The sequence below is a fragment of the Tachyglossus aculeatus genome, chromosome 21, assembly GCF_015852505.1.
Source record: "Tachyglossus aculeatus isolate mTacAcu1 chromosome 21, mTacAcu1.pri, whole genome shotgun sequence".
Lineage (NCBI taxonomy): Eukaryota > Metazoa > Chordata > Mammalia > Monotremata > Tachyglossidae > Tachyglossus > Tachyglossus aculeatus.
This window is the reverse complement of record NC_052086.1, coordinates 58,200,644-58,216,011: the sequence shown is the minus strand read 5'-3', so window position 1 is coordinate 58,216,011 and position 15,368 is coordinate 58,200,644. Positions and strand designations below refer to the sequence as shown.

At 43.7% G+C, this 15,368-nt stretch overlaps 1 protein-coding gene across 1 annotated transcript in view; it reads right to left on the bottom strand.

Moving 5' to 3' along the window:
- The window catches only part of MMD2 (monocyte to macrophage differentiation associated 2), an 86,120-nt gene extending 71,658 nt beyond the window's left edge, over positions 1-14,462 (bottom strand). Inside the window, exon 1 of the mRNA XM_038763566.1 lies at positions 14,389-14,462. The gene's annotated coding sequence lies outside the window, so the exon portion shown is untranslated. The remainder of the gene's footprint in view (positions 1-14,388) is intronic.
- Between the last annotated feature and the right edge of the window lie 906 nt (positions 14,463-15,368).

Below are 15,368 nucleotides of genomic sequence, written 5' to 3'. Positions count from 1 at the left end.
CAGGCCTCAGATAAGTATGGAATCGTTAAGCTAGGAGGGATCTTCAGAAATCATTTGGTTAAGGCTTTGGGCAAGTGAATGGCTAAACCACTCACTAGGGTGTAAACTCCTTGAACACATGGATCATGTCTATCAGCCTTATTATTATTATTGTTATTATGGCATTTGTTAAGGGCTTACTGTATGGCATAGATACACCTTAATTAGGTTGGATACGGTGCCTGTACCACGTGGGGCTTACATTCTAAGTAGGAGGGAGAATGCATATTTCATTCCCATTTTACAATTGAGAAAACTGAGGCACAGAGAAATTGAGTTGACCAAGTTCTCATGGCAAACAATTGGCAGAGGATAGAATTAGAACCCAGGCATCTGACTTCCAGGCCCATGCCTTTTCTCGTTAGGCCATGTTGTTTCTCATATTGCACTGTCCTCTCCAAAGTATTCGATTCAGTGCTCGGCACATAGTAAGCACTTAGTAAATACCATTGATTGATTGACCATCCAGGGCAAATTGTCATCTATTCTTCTTTTAGAGAGCTTCAGGGATGGAGCCCATTCCAGCATTTTGTGACTCTAGCGATCAGTGAAAATAATCACTCCCATTTTAATTTTGGTTTGTTTCCTAATTTTCAGTCCTCAAGGGACCTAGAGAACAGCACCCTCCTCATAAAAGCTCTACATGTACTCAAAGATAGTTAAATTATGCACTCCCTCCCAGTCTTCTCTTCTCCTGGCTAAAAAAAAAAAAATCCCACAACTGCTTTAACCTCTCTTCACAGGATCCACTTTCCATCCCTTTAATCATTTTTGCTACTCTTCTCTGACCCCTCTCCAGTTCTCCACATCCTCCCTTAAAGGCATGGTGATCAAAACTGGCCTCAGTGGTCTAGCTAAATTCTGGCCCATGAAGCAGACACTGGAAAGTGGAAGGATTTCTTTTCAGCTCTTGCTTACTCTTGCCCAATTTTCCCAGGGTTGTGTTGACTTTAAATTAATAACGTTGGATTGCCAACTCATCGCTGTGGGCAGGGAACATATCTACCAACTCTGTTATATCGCATTCTCTGAAGTGCTTAGTACAGTGCTTTGCATGCAGTAAGTGCTCAATAAATATGATTGACTGATCCATTGATTGATTGATTGCCAAGCACTCTACTAAGTGCTGGGGTAGATAATATATAAGCAGACAGTCCCTAACCCATTTGGGACTCATAGTCTAAGGAGGGGGAAGAAGACTGTGAGCCCGCTGTTAGGTAAGGACGTCTCTATATGTTGCCAACTTGTACTTCCCAAGCACTTAGTACAGTGCTCTGCACACAGTAAGTGCTCAATAAATACGATTGAATGAATGAAGTGACTTGCTCAGGGCCACACAGCAAGCAAGTGGTGGAGCAAGAATTAGAATCCAAGTCTCCCAACTCCCAGGCCTCCCAATTTCCAAGCCCATGCTCTATCCACTAGGCCAATCTGCTCCTTTATAGTTGACTTATGGTCAACTGCATCTCCCAGGGCTTCTTCTGGTCTGTTTGGGCTTAGCCAGTCTCCCAGTCTGTGCTTGTTTCATCCTTAATTTAGGCCAAACTTGCCCCTATTGAATTTCATCATTGTTTTCAGGTGCATTTTTTTAAACTTATTGTCACTCTGAATTCTCTTTCGGCTACTATCTGTTGGGGAGCAGGGTGACCTAGTGGAAAGGATATGGGTTGCAATCCGAAGACCTGGGTTCTAGGCCTGTCTCTTCCACTTGCCTGTTGAATGACCTTGAGCAAATCACTTAGCTGCTCTGTGCCTCACTTCCCTCATCTGTAAGATGGGGATTCAATACCTGTTCTCCATTTTATTTAGACTGTGAACCCCCATGAGGGACAGGGATAATATGACCTGATTATCTTGTATCTATATACAGCACTTAGTACAGTGCTTGGCGCACAGTTAACAAATAACACAATTATTATTCTTGCTGCAAATTTCATAAGCAATATTTTCAGTTCCTCCCTGCAGGTCATCAATTGGGAAGATACACCCAATCCTCCTGTACTATGGGGGTTACATTTCTGAATGATCCTGCATTAAGAAAGACTCATGTTAGAGTGCCCTGTGTCTGATACCACGCACTTGCACAAAATCATTTTTTCTGCTACAGTGTCAGACTGTATCCACACAGATACGCATTGTTGGAAGAATGTTTCCAAGTTCTGTTGTTGTGATCTTTCCAAAATTCATGCTGTAAAGTTCTGGCAGAACTGGGAGTATTTAAAAGAACTGGCCCTGGGAACCTCCCCTTGTGGAATGCCCTACAAAGTAGGCACCAAATCACTGATAACTGTCATTTGGGTGTGGCTATTAAGTTAAAATAGTTACAAAGTCCCAGATCCTAGTTCCTTAGCTTGATGTGTCATGTGGAGGAATTATCTAAAATTATCAGAATTATCTCAGAAAGTTCTTAAACCACACACCTGGGGACACTAGATCAAATCAGAACTGTCCCAGCACAGTTAAGAAACCTATTTTTGAAAGAACAAGGAAAGTATAGGTCAGACTAGGCATCATTGGCAGTCTGAGTTATGACTTTCTCACAGTATGTTTTAAAATAATGTAACATGGACATTTTTTGCTGTTGGACAATTTTACATAATCACACTTCCATCACCATGGCCTCTGAGTATTAAATAGGCCAATAATAATAACTGTAGTATTCATTAAGTGCTTAATATGTGACAAACACTGTACTAAGCACTGCAGTAGATAAAATATAATCAGTTTGGACACAGTTCCTGTTTTACAAGGGGTTCACTGTCCAAGTAGGAGAGATAACAGGTATTTAATCTCCATTTTACAGATAAAGAATCTGAGGCACAGATAAATAAAGTGACTTCCCCAAAGTCACATAGCAGAGCCAGGATTAGAAACCAAATCCTCTGAATCCCGTTGGCCAGGTTCTTTTCACTGTCTACCAATTCTGTTTAATTATATTCTCCCAAGTGCTTGGTACAGTGCTCTGCCCACAGTAAGTGCTCAATAAATACCATTGATTTCAACTAAGTCAAATTAGAGGTTCCTGGACCAGTAATGAGGAATTAAAGAGGACCCTTGTAGCCAGGGGTGCAGAAATTCACCTCAGACTAGATAAAACTAGAGGATCAGACTCTTACAGCAGGTAAAAATAGTCAAATTGGGCCCCCGAGAAGTAGTCAGCATCCAGCCAGTGGTGAGGAACCCTACCCCAAGATATCAGCAGCCTTAATCATGGTAAGATTGGCTCTCTGAATCTTTGGGAGTAGTGGCCAAGCTTGTGGACTCCCTCAGGATGAGCATCACCTGCTTCTTCAGGAGGGTAAACTCACTGTGGGCAGGATTTGTGTCAACAAACTCTGTTATACTATACTCTCTCAAGCACTTAATACACTGCTTTGCATGCAGTAAGTGCTCAATAAATACCATTGATTGACTGATGGGTTGGCTTCAGACGTTTGGCTGCTCTGAGGCAGGGGTAAATTTGCCACTTCCTCCTGCCCGATATGATGTGTTTACATTGTTATGGCATTATGTCATGCCTGCAGCATACTGTAATGGCAGTGTGGCCTAGTGGCTAGAGCACAAGCCTGGGAGTCTGAAGGACCTGCGTTCTGTTTCTGGCTCTGTCACTTGTTGGCTGTGTGACCTTGGGCAAATTACTTAACTTCTCGGTGCTTCAGTTAGTATTATTATTATCAAGTGCTGTTGAGCCATTTCCAATTCATGGCTTAGATATATTTTCTCCAGATCGTCCTGTCTTGTGCCCTAATCCGTACCTCAGTTACCTCACCTGAAAATGGGGAAAGACTTGTTAGCCCCATGGGGGACATGGACTGGGTCCAAACTGATTAGCTTATATCTACTCCAGTGCTTAGTACAGTGCCTGGGACATAGTAGACTCTTAACAAATACCATTAAAAAAAATGGCTGTCCACCTAAGAATTTCAGGGCAGCCCTGAGCTCCCAGTTGCTCTAGAGCATTGCATTCCCTTTCCAGGTGCCATTCGGTAGCCCGGCAGGGGCAAGCAAGCCCTCTGGTTGTCCCCTGGCCACTGCTGTCCCCAGGCAGAGCACTGGGGAGGAAGTTGCTCAGGGAGTGTTGAGGCCTGAACTCTCCTTTTTTTTTTAATGGTATTTGTTAAGTGCTCACTGTGTCAGGCACTGTTCTAAGTGTTGGGGTAGAAAGAAGGTAATCAGGTCAGACACAGTCCCTACCCCATATGGGCCTCCCAGTCTTAATTCTCATTTTACAGATGAGGTAACTGAGGAACAGAGAAGCTGAGTGTCTTGGAAGAGGTTACACAGCAGACAAGTGGCCGAGCCAGGATTAGAACCCAGGTCCTCTGACTCCCAGGCTCATGCTCTATCCTTTAGGCCATGCTCTGCTTGCTGCTCAAACTCAGAGGGCCCCGTGTGAGGAAGGAGAGGGTGGAGGTGAGCTAGAGTCAGAGTCACACCCGCTGATACTGAGGAGTGATGATTCCCAGGGGAAGGTCGGCCCAGGTGCCCCATGTGGTGAGGGCACCTGCTTCCAACCCTGCCCGCTTCTGGACCCCAAGAAAGCAAGAGCCCCCCACCACCCACCTCCACCATGGGCACTCTCGAGGCTTGGACCCCGGGACCTGCCCAACACTGTGACCAGAGCAGCTCCGGATAAGCCATCACCCCTCTCACCACTGAGCAGGGTGCCACCAGGGCATATACTATTTGTTCTGAGGCGCTAACCAGGATGGGTTGTCTACACCTCGGTGACTCAGTTTGCCACGTAAATAAACTCTCCAGAACACATATTCCAAGTTAGGCTTGCCCATTTAGGTCTCTCATAATCAAATGGCTTTCCAAGTTTCTGAGGGGTGATTTGAGGAATGCATTTAAAGGTATCTATAGTGTGGTTTACACAACCCTTTCTACTAGAGAAGGTGATACCAGAACAGAAATTTCAATCAATTGTATTTATTGAGCCCTTTCTGTGTGCACGGCACTGTACTGAACACTTGGGTTAGTGCAATACAGCAATAGTCTATAATTCTATTCATATATATAATTCTATTTATTCATATCTATCATTCTATTTATTTATAATTAATGCCTGTTTATTTGTTTTGATGTCTGTCTCCACCCTTCTGGACTGTGAGCCCGTTGTGGGCAGGGATTGTCTCTCTTTATTGCAATATTATACTTTCCAAGGGCTTAGTACAGTGCTCTGCATATTGTAAGAGTTCAATAAATACTACTGAATGAATGAATGAATATGACAGACACATTCCCTGCCCACAACGAGGTTGTGTCCAGGTTTCATGCGGTAGTTTTCATAACAGATTTTCCCATTTTTTGCTGGGGGTGTTGGGGAAGAGGGGCAGGGAGAGGATGTCACTTCCAGATTTGCAATCATGAAGGTTTGGAAATTACCTAATTGCATTTACCTGCGTGGTATAGCTCTTACCTAAATTAAGGCTTGGGATGATGGCAAATAAGTGTTGGCTGGGTAAAGTCCTGGTGACCTCCTGTGGCAAAAGGCAGAACTGCAGTTGTGTACAGTAATAATAATAATGATGGTATTTGTTAAGCGCTTACTATGTGCCAAGCACTGTTCTAAGCGCTGGGGTAGATACAAGGTCATCAGGTTGTCCCATGTGGGGCTCACAGTCTTAATTCCCATTTTACAGATGAGGTAACTGAGGCACGGAGAAATTAAGTTCATTCATTCATTCAATCATATTCATTCATTCATTCATTCAATCGAATTTATTGAGCGCTTACTGTGTGCACAGCACTGTACTAAGCGCTTGGGAAGTACAAGTTGGCAACATATAGAGACAGTCCCTACCCAACAGCGGGCTCACAGTCTAGAAGGGGGAGACAGACAACAAAACAAAATATGTGGACAGGTGTCAAGTCATCAGAATAAACAGAAGTAAAGCTAGATGCACATCATTAACAAAATAAATAGAATAGTAAATATGTACAAGTAAAATAAATAGAGTAACAATTCTGTACAAACATATATACAGGTGCTGTGGGGAGCGGAAGGAGGTAGGGCAGGGGGGATGGGGAGGAGGAGAGGAAATGGGGGCTCAGTCTGGGAAGGCCTCCTGGAGGAGGTGAGCTCTCAGTAGGGCTTTGAAGGAAGGAAGAGAACTAGCTTGGTGGATGTGCAGAGGGAGGGTATTCCAGGCCAGGGGGAGGACGTGGGCCAGGGGTCGACGGCGAGACAGGCAAGAACGGGGTACAGTAAGGAGGTTAGCAGCGGCAGAGGATCGGCCGTATCTGGGCTGCAGTCTGCAGTCTGGGCAGTCTGTAGAGAAGGGAGGTGAGGTAGGAGGGGGCAAGATGATGGAAAGCCTTGAAGCCAAGAGTGAGGAATTTTTGCTTGATGCGTAAGTTGACTGGTAGCCACTGGAGATTTTTGATGAGGGTAGTAACATGCCCAGAGCGTTTCTGCACAGAGATGATCCGGGCAGCAGCGTGAAGTATAGACTGAAGTGGGGAGAGACAGAAGGAAGGGAGATCAGAGAGGAGGCTGATGCAGTAATCCAGTCCGGATAAGATGAGAGATTGAACTGGCAAGGTAGCAGTTTGGTTGGAGAGGAAAGGGCAGATCTTGGTGATATTGCGGAGGTGAGACCAGCAGGTTTTGGTGATGGATTGGATGTGAGGGGTGAACAAGAGAGCAGAGTCGAGGAAGACACCAAGGTTGCGGGCTTGTGAGACGGGAAGGATGGTAGTGCTGTCTACAGTGATGGGAAAGTCAGGGAGAGGGCAAGGTTTGGGAAGGAAGATAAGGAGTTCAGTCTTGGATATATTGAGTTTTAGATGGCAGGCAGACATCCAGATGGAGATGTCCTGAAGGCAGGAGGACACGAGCCTGAAGGGAGGGAGAGAGAGCAGGGGCAGAGATGTAGATTTGGGTGTCATCAGCGTAGAGATGATAGTTGAAGCTGCGGGAGCGAATGAGTTTATGAAAGGAGTGAGTGTAGATAGAGAACAGAAGAGGACCAAGAACTGACCCCTGAGGAACCCCTATAGTAAGGGGATGGGAGGGGGAGGAGGAGCCTGCAAAGGAGACTGAGAATGAATGGCCGGAGAGATAAGAGGAGAACCAGGAGAGGATGGAGTCTGTGAAGCCAAGGCTGGATAGCGTGTTGAAGATAAGGGGGTGGTCCACAGTGTCGAGGGCAGCTGAGAGGTTGAGGAGGATTAGGATAGAGTAGGAGCTATTGGATTTGGCAAGAAGGAGGTCATTGGTGACCTTTGAGAGGGCAGTTTCGGTGGAGTGTAGGGGACGGAAGCCAGGTTGGAGGGGGTCGAGGAGAGAGTTGGCATTGAGGAATTCGAGGCAGCGGGTGTAGATGACTCATTCAAGGAGTTTGGAAAGGAATGGTAGGAGGGAGATAGGGTGATAACTAGAAGGGGAGGTAGGGTCAAGAGAGGGTTTTTTTAGGATGGGGGAGACATGGGCATGTTTGAAGGCAGAGGGGAAGGAACCAGTGGAGAGTGAGTGGTTGAAGTGACTTGCCCAAGGTCACACAGCAGACAAGTGGCAGAGCTGGGATTAGAACCCGTGCCCTCAGACTCCCAAACCCGGGGTCTTGCCACTAAACCTTATACAACGCAGATCAATCAGGAGTGTTAATTGAGTGCTTACTATGTGCAGAGCACTGTGCTACGCACTTGGAAGAACACAAAAGAGATAGTAGACATTATCTCAATACATTCGCTAAGCTACTGATAGATTTACTTATCCCTCCCTCCCTTTTTATGGCATTTGTTAAGCGCTTACTCTGCCGGGCACTGTACTAAGTGCTGGGGCAGATACAAGTTAATCGGGGTGGACACAGTCCCTGTCCCACATAGGGCTCACAGTCTTAATCCTCATTTTACAGATGAGGGAATTGAGACACAGAGTAATGAAGTAATTTGCCCAAGGTCACACAAAAGATAAGTTGTGGAGCCGGGAATGGAATCCAGGTCCTTCTGACTCCCAGGCTGACAAACTGCTTCTCTAGTGAAATCCCAGGATGGGATTCTAACCCATGCTTGCAGAGCACAATGGACTAGCAGTCCATCACCTCAATCACTCGGCCACCAACTTGTTTGTTTCAAAAATGTATGTAGGAAATTCTCTGTGACAGATCAGAACACAAAAACATGGATTTTTTTTCCTTAAATACCAACTTCAATAAATGGCAGTGACTGAATGCCTACTGAATGCACTGTAATACAAGCTTGGGAGAGTTCAACAATATCAAGACATAAATTTCCTGCCCTCAAGGAACTTACAATTTAATGGATGAGACAGACAAAAAAGCAATTACAGATACTGAAACAAATACTATTGAGTGGTGAATGAAAGCTGGAGGAAGAACAAGGATAAAGGAGGAAGCAGTCCAAACACATCGGGAAAAGACTGCTGAACAAATAACTAAATATTCAGAAATATATTTAAATAAAATGTACAGTTAATCATGAATATGAAAATGAGTTGTTCCCTAAGCCAACCAAAGAAACGTTAATAGAGGCAGTCTGGAAAGTTTGCATAGTGTAAACTGAAGGCAGGGAATGTATCTGTTTATTATTGTATTGTACTCTCCCAAAAGCTTAGTACAGTTCTCTGCACACAGTAAGCACTCAATAAATACCCTTCAATGAACTGAATGTCTTGTTGGAAGCTTCCCCTTGTTTCGTATTCCTCTGGGCACCTGCACTCCTAGTAAATTCAGTCATTTTAAGTGAAAGTGTAAAAAAAAAATCAAACTTAAAACAATAGTTCTCAATGTGCTCATATTTCCCCAGGCTAAATACTTTAGATAATCCAGCTACACCTTATATCCCTTAGCTTGGGAAGCATTTCAATCAATCAATGGTATTTATTGAGTGTTTATAGTGTGAAGAGCACTGTCCTAAATGCTTGGGAGAATACAATAAAAGAGTTGGAAGGCATGTTCCCTGCCCACAAGGAGCACTTCATTTCAAATTGTAAAGAAGAAAGGATGGGCTCCTTGTTGAGATAATGACATTATCTGCTCTCAACTTTCCTGATAAGATCCAAAAAAGAAAAACAGTTAAACGATAATATTTCAGTCAATTATATACATTGAATGCATTCTGTTTGCAGAGCACTGTATTAAGTGCTTGGGAGAGTACAGTATACTAGTATTGATAGACATCATCCCTGCCCACAAGGAGTTTTCTGTCTGGAGAAATTGTTGAGTACTGACTGTAAGCTCGTTATGGGCAGGGAAATAGAGTGCTTATTACAGTGGTCTACCCATAGTACACTTCCAATAAATACCACACTGACTGATCGATTGACTGAGTGTCAAGTAATGATGATGATGATGGCATTTATTAAGCGCTTACTAAGTGCAAAGCACTGTGCTAAGCACTCCTGGAAAGGGCAACAGAAAACACACTTCCCTACCCTCAAGGATTTTATAATGTACTTTTGGAGACAGATAGAAATAATTTACAAATAAAGGGAGCAAGAGAAAGAATAAGGTCAAACAGAAAATAGCACAAATATGTCAAGATAAAATGGTGAAATAAATTTGAATATACAAATATCATTCATTCATTCATTCATTCAATCGTATTTACTGAGCACTTACTCTGTGCAGAGCACTGTACTAAGTGCTTGGGAAGTACAAGTTGGCAACATATAGAGACGGTCCCTACCCAACAACGGGCTCACAGTCTAGAAGGGGAAGACAGACAACAAAACATAACATGTGGACAGGTGTCAAGTCATCAGAATAAACAGAGATAAAGCTAGATGCACATCATTAACAAAATAAATAGAATACTAAATATGTACAAGTAAAATAAATAGAGTAATAAATCTGTACAAACATATATACAGGTGATGTGGGGAGGGGAAGGAGGTAGAGCAGGGGGGATGGGGAGGAGGGGAGGAAAAAGGGGGCTCAGCCTGGGAAGGCCTCCTGGAGGAGGTGAGCTCTCAGTAGGGCTTTGAAGAGAGGAAGAGAACTAGCTGAGCAGATGTGCGGAGGGAGGGCATTCCAGGCCAGGGGGAGGACGTGGACCTGGGGTCGACGGCGGGCAGGCGAGAACGTGGTACAGTAAGGAGGTTAGCGGCAGAGGAATGGAGGGTGCGGGCTGGGCTGTAGGAGAGAAGGGAGGTGAGGTAGGAGGGGGCGAGGTGATGGAGAGCCTTGAAGCCGAGAGTGAGGAGTTTTTGTGTATAAGTGTTGAGGATAGGAAGTATTATGTAAATGTTATGGGTAGGTCCTGGTCTGACACAAATGAGGTGTTGGGAATTAACTGGAAATTTATTTTTGGAGGTTGTGGATGGGGAGAGCTGTAATCTGGTGGATTTGAAAGGGGTAGGCATTCCAGGCTGGGAAAACAATGTGAGCAAGCATGAGAGTAGAGATCTAAATATGAATTTAGTAAAGAAGTGAACTTGCATTCTTCATCAACACTGGGCCCTTGGAATCAGGGCCCAGTGGAATCAGTGGAATCAGTAGATATGATACCTACCCTCAAGTAACGTAGAATACAGTCAGCAAAACATATTTAAATAAATTACAGATGGGGAGAAAACCAAGTAGAATGACATGTACCCAATTGCTGTGAGGGAAGGGGATGAGGTATGTTACAGGATGAGGTGAGAAGCAGCTTGGCTTAGTGGAAATTGCATGGGCTTGGGAGTCAGAGGTCATGGGTTCTAATCGTGGCTCTACTACTTATCATCTTTGTGACTTTGGGCAAGTCACTTAGCTTCTCTGTGTCTCAGTTACCTCATCTGTAAAAGGGGGATTAAGTCTGTGAGCCCCACGTGGAACAATCTGATTACCTCATATCTACCCCAGAGCTTAGAACAGTGATTGGTACATAGTAAGTGCTTAACAAATACCATCATCATCATTATTGTTATTATTATTATTATTATTATTATTATGTACCTAAATGCTTAGGGGCTAAGCATGGACAATTTTTTAAATGGCATTTGTTAAGCACTTACTACATGCCAGGCATGGTACTACGTGCTGGGGTAGATACAAGCTAATTGGGTTGGGCACAGTCAGTGTCTCTCATGGGGTTCACAGTCTTAATCCCCAATTTACAGATGAGGTAACTGAGGCACAAAGAAGTGAAATGACTTGCCCAAGGTCACAAAGCAGGCAAGTGGCAGGGCTGGGATTAGAACCCAGGTCCTTCTGACTCCTAGACCCATGCTCTATCCATTAGGCTACATATGGAGGGAAATAGGATGGGTAGATGAGAGTTTTAATCAAGGAAGTCTTCCTGCAAGTGATATGATTTTGGTAGTACTCCGAAGATAGGGAGAGTAGTGGTCTGCCAGGTGTGAAAAGGGAGGGTGTCCCAGGCAAAAGAGAGGGTGTAAACTAGAGGTCAATGGCTAGAGAAATAAGGTCATGGCACAGAATCAATAATGGTAATGATAACAATAATAATGATAATAGTACTAGTTAAGAGCTTGCTATGTGCAAAGCACTGTATCAAGCATGGAATACATACAAGTCAAACAGAAAGGATTTCCTGTCCCACATGGGGCTCAAAATCTATGCGGAAAAGAGAACAACTAGTTCATCCCCATTTTACTGATGAGGAAACTGCAGCACAGAGAAGCTAAATGACTTGCCCAAGGTCACACATCAGGCAAGTGGCAGAGCTGGGATTAGAATTCAGACAGGTGTCCCGACTCCAAGGCCCACAGTCTTTCCAATAGGACACACTGCTTCTCAGCTATTGATTGCTTCTGTATGTGGACCTTAACTAGACACTGAACAGAGTATATTAGACAGGCACCTAGATAGGATGCAGACTAAATTGGAATGGCCTAGTTTGATCAAATCCAGACACCAGCCATGCCAAAGATGGTTTTATCACTTCGTAATGAATATAATTTAGTGTTGATGTTGATGATTATTATTAACTATTTTGATAATCATCATAATCAAATTTGAGTGCCTACAGCCCCCGTAATGTTTTACTAAGCACTGAGGGATGTATCCAGAAAAATGGTTAAAAATAGTCTAGACTGCAAGCTTCTTGTGGGCAGTGATCATATTTACCAACCAGTGCTTAGAACAGTGCTTGGCACATGGTAAGCGCTTAACAAATACCATCATTATTATTATTAGTAATCAATCAATCAATCAATCATATTTATTGAGCGCTTACTATGTGCAGAGCACTGTACTAAGCGCTTGGGAAGTATAAATTGGCAACACACAGAGACAGTCCCTACTAGTATTATTAGTATTATTACTACTGTACGGTCCCAAGCATTTAGTACAGTGCTCCACACACAATAAACACTCAATAAATACCACTGATTTGGTAGCCTCTGCCCATGAGGAGTTTTCAATCTAGGCAAGGTAGGGAGGAGACAAATAGAAATAAGTAAGAACTAAACATTAAAGAATGATAATTTCAACAAATAAGTGAAGAGCCAAAGTGATGTGCTCAAGGGCTGGAAGTCAGGTCCTCAAAATCGAGTCCCTGGGATTCATTACTGGCTAATGACAGTCTGTTAAGGGGTGATGTATACTGCACTTAGATCTTTGGGGTAGAAACATTCTTTTGGGGAAAATTTCCACAAAACGTTGCATGTACTGTTATTATTTCATGATCTGGGCATCCAGTCTAACATAAGGATGTCATATAAAATAAGAGGGGAGAAGTACATTTTTGCCTGCTTCAAGGCAGGCAAATATTTGAAGCAGCCCCAAAATTTGTTGGGTAATTTTGCCTGATTACATGACAATTGTTGATTGTGATGTTTTCTGTTCCTTCTCAGATGGCAGTCAAATAAATCCAGCCAGCTAGAGTGAAACTAAGTACTTGAATCTCCTTGTATTTCTCTTTCCCCAGTTCCTCTCTTAACATTGGGCCCAGGGCTCTAGAAAGGCTCAGATGCTGACTTGGCATTTTCCATAACCCTTCAGCAGGCTGGTATTGAGGGAGACATATTGTGGTCCTTTAGGAAGGGTAAATTTATGGGCTGAATGGATTGATGACATCTCCTGAATGCTCAGAGGGTAAAGAAATTTAGCCACTAATCCTTCACCAAGCTGTCCTAAAAGGGTTAATCCACAATCAACCTTAATCTGCTGAGCAAGCAGATCCATTATTATTGGCTAATGAACTTGTCAATATATTTAAAACTGCTGGAAGGTAAATAATTGCATTTTCATCCAGGTTTACCCAAGGTATTAAAATACTTCCAGTAATGTCTTAAAATTCCGACACATTCTTGGTTAAAGCTGATTCAGCTTCAAACAGATTGACAGACAGAAACTGGCTTTACTGAATGAATCAAATATCTATTCCTCTCATTCCTTTCTCTCACTTCCTTTCTCTCACTTCTCACTTCCAGCTACACCTCACTCCTGAAACTTCAGACCTCCAGCTCCACTCCACTTTACCCACTCACCGACTTGGACATACACTTTCTTTCCACATTTCTAACTTCACCAACCTTGAAATTCCTTTCTCTGACCAAAACCTTCTCATCTGCTTTCTCTCCCACACACCCCTGTCCTTGTAAAACTGTCCTGTTCCTCCAGAGGAACCTCCAATCTATTGACTCCCTCCAATTATGCCAAGCCTCATAACTCATTTCTTGATACCCAACCTACCTTCTTTTGATGCACAAATCCACACCCTCAACTCCTCCCTCTCCACTGAGCTCAGTGCCCTCGATTCCACATCTCTTTGTCGATCTTGTACAACTAATCTGCAACTCTGGATCACCTCCACAGTATGTTTCCTCTACTTTTTTGCTGGCGGAAATCCAGATACCGGGCTGATTTCATCTATCAAAACTCACTGTCACCGGCTGTAACTCTGCCCTCTCCTCTACCCAGCAACAATACTTCTCCACCCTTACTGATTCCCAAGTCCAGACTTGTAAATCCCTCTTTAACACCCCTGTTTCTCCACCTCCCCCATCTCTTGCCCCTAATGACCTTGCCACCTATTTCATTGATAACATTGAAACTATTAGGTGTGATCTCGCTAAAATTGCCCCCTGGCCTCTCTATCCCCACACTCCTCCTGCCCTCTCTGACTCTCCCATCCTTCTCAGACAGAACTTCAAGCGGAGACCTCTCCTATCCTCTTGAAATCTCCACCTTCCACCTGCACTTCTGACCTCATCCCTTCACACCTTATTAAAACACTTGCCCCCTCTCTTTATCCCTCCCTGACTGCCATCTTCTACTGCTCACTCTCCAATGACTTTTTCTCCACTGCTTTTTAACATATCTGTCTATCTCCTATCTTAAAAAATTTCCCTCTTTTGACCTCACAGAGCCCTCCAGTTATCACCCCATCTCTCTTTTATCTTTCCTTTCCAATCCTCTTGAGCAAGTTGTTTACCCGTGTTGCTTAAACATGTGTTGCTTCCATTTCCTCTCCTCCAGTTTTTTCCTTGACACCTGGAATCAGGCATCCACTCCCTGAACTCCTGGAAACTGCTCTCTCTGATGTCACCAGTGACCTGCTTCTTGCCAAATCCAACATCCTTTATTCTGTCATAATCTTCTTAGACCTCATAGCTGCCTTCGACACTATGGATCACCCCCTTTCCCTGGAAAAATTACTGAACCTTGGCTTCACTGACATTGTCCTTGCCTTTTTTTATTTTTTTTTTATGGCTAAGCTAATCAGGTTAGATACAGTTCGTGTCCCAGATGGGGCTTAGAGTCTTAATCCTCATTTGACAGATGAGATAACTGAGGCACTGAGATGTTAAGTGATTTACCCAAGGTCACACAGCCGACAAGTGGCAGAGGAAAGATTAGAACCCAAGTCCATCTGACTCCCAGATACAGTCCCTCAAAAAATTAATTTGTTCCCAAATCTAACTTTGGGATGAGAGTCCCAACCTCTCTCCTTCTCTGCAGTTTTGCATTTTTCTCTTGCCTTCCGGACATCTCTTCTTGGCCATCCCATACTGATTCCGCAATCGCAACGTGTCCAAAACAGAGCTCCTCATCTTCACGCCCAAACCCTGACCTCCCCCCGGTTTTTTTCATAACTTTAAACACACCACTATCCTTTGTCTCACAAGCCTATAACTTTGGCATTATCCTTAACTCATCTCTCTCATTTAACCCACATATTCAGTCTATCACCAAACTTTTTTAATTCTTCCTTCATAATATCTCTAGACTCCACCCCTTCTTCTCCATCCAAACTATGCCACCCTGGTCCAAGCACTTTCCATATTCTGCCTCAACTACTGCATCAGCTTCCTCGCTGACCTCCCTTCCCCAAGGGTCTCCTCACTCCATTCCATACTTCACTCTGCTGTTCGGATCATTTTCTAAAAAAAAGTTCAGTCCAAGTTTCCCCAC